The sequence below is a fragment of the Chrysochloris asiatica genome, unplaced genomic scaffold (genome assembly GCF_000296735.1).
Source record: "Chrysochloris asiatica unplaced genomic scaffold, ChrAsi1.0 scaffold00236, whole genome shotgun sequence".
In the NCBI taxonomy this organism is placed as follows: domain Eukaryota; kingdom Metazoa; phylum Chordata; class Mammalia; order Afrosoricida; family Chrysochloridae; genus Chrysochloris; species Chrysochloris asiatica.
Window position 1 is genome coordinate 3155485 of NW_006408754.1, and position 2044 is coordinate 3157528.

A 2044-nucleotide genomic window follows, 5' to 3' on the forward strand; every position below is an offset into this window, starting at 1 on the left:
GGTCACTATGGGTTGGAACCTACTCAATGACACTTAACAACAACAACAACACACTTTTAGTGAGTGTAACCATCTGGTGGGAGCCTGTATAACTGCATGAATCTGAGGAAGCACGTTTTATTCTACCAACTCCAGCACTAGAGTTCCCTTGGGACATATATGTTCCAATGATAGTATATATATATATAAAAAATCACTTCATTTCATTCATTACTGAAAACACAGTATTTCAACAACAACTCAAAGTAGGAAAATGATTCGGTCTTGAAAAGATTAAACCAATAGTTCTTAACCATGGCTAAACTCACTTGTGACGTATTTAAAATTAAAAAGAAAGATATCTAGGTCTTACTCTTTCAGACACTTTGACTAAGAAGGTCTGTATGACACCCAAAGAAACCCTGGTGAAGGAATGTTAAGTGTTCTGCTGCTAACTGAAAGGTTCAATGTTCAAACTCACTGGTGCCTATGCAGGGAAAAAGACGTAGGTGTCTGCTCTTTTAAAGATTTGCAACCCAGGAAATCCTATTGGGCAGTTTTCCTCTGTTATATAGGCTTGCTATGAGTTGAAATTGACTCACTGACACACAAAAATAGCATATAGAGCATAAGAATCTCTATGTGTGATTCTTTCAGCCAGTCTTAAACAAAGAAACTATGTTCCTTCCCTGATGAACAGCCTTCATCTCCTGTAATCTCTACAGTATAAAATCAGAATCCTTGGTCCTGTCCTTTAAATATTCCTCTTCAAAATAACAACAATGTGCCTTTCGTTGTTTTTTAACCTTCCTCTGTCACTCAAGTTAACAAGTGTCAACCCTCTAGCTTCACCACTTGTCTGTAAGTTTGTTGGACAGTGGTAGCTTGCATGTGGCTGTGATTTTAAATATTTTAAATACCAGCAGGGTCACCCATGGTGGATACATTTCAGTGGAGCTTTCAGATTAATACAGATTAGGAAGAAAGAGAATCAGACTACTTCTAAATGCTTAGCCACTGAAAACCTTCTGAGTAGTGGTGGGAACTTGTCAGGTATAGTGCCAGAAGATGAACCACTCAGGTTGGAAAGCAATCAAAACACAGTTAGGGATGAGCTGTTTCTTCAAAGTAGAGTTGAAAGAAGAAGAATAAAGTTGGAAACCTCTCACTCCCTGATTTCAAAATTTACTATACATCTACAGTGGTCAAAACAACCTGGTACTGGTATAATGAAAGATACATTGATCAATAGAATAGAATCAGCAATCCAGAAATTAACCTATCCACATACAGCCAACTGATTTTTGACAAAGAGCCTAAGTATATTGCACGGGGAGGAGATAGTCTCTTCAACAGACGGTGCTGGCACAACTGGAAAGTGATATACAAAAGATAGAAACAAGACCTTTGCCTCACATCTTACACAAAAACCAACACAGCATGGATTAAAGACCTGAATGTGAATCCCAGAATTATAAAGGCCATCAATGAAAAAAATAGTGACAAATATGAGGCTCTAATACAGGGCATATACAGACTACCAAATATTTTGATAATAACACAAACAAAAGTAGACAAAATAGATGATTGGTATGTACTAAAAATTAAAACCTTATGTGCATCAAAAGACTTCACCAAAAGAGTAAAAAGAGAGCCCACAGAATGGGAAAAAAATCTTTTTCAATGACACATCGGACAAGGGACGAATTTCTAAAATATATAGGAAACTACAACACCTCTACAAGAAAAAGGCAAATAACCCAATTGAAAAATGGGCATAGGACATGAACAGACACTTCACCAAAGAGGAGATCTAGGTTGCCAACAAAAATATGAAGAAATGTTCACGATCACTAGTCATTAGAGATGCCAACAAAACAACGAGATATCATTTCACACCAGCGATGATAGCATAGATCAAAAAAGTAGAGGACAATAAATGCTGGCAAGGATGTGGAGTGACTGAGACCCTCCTACATTCCTGGTGGGAATGAAAAATGGTCCAACCACTCTGAAAAGCAATATGGCGCTTCTTCAGAAGGTTGAAAATAGAAATATCTTTGTT

At 37.3% G+C, this 2044-nt stretch overlaps 1 protein-coding gene across 1 annotated transcript in view; it reads left to right on the forward strand.

The window, feature by feature from the left end:
• MYH15 (myosin, heavy chain 15) overlaps positions 1–2044 on the forward strand; it is a 137211-nt gene that overhangs the window by 66045 nt on the left and 69122 nt on the right.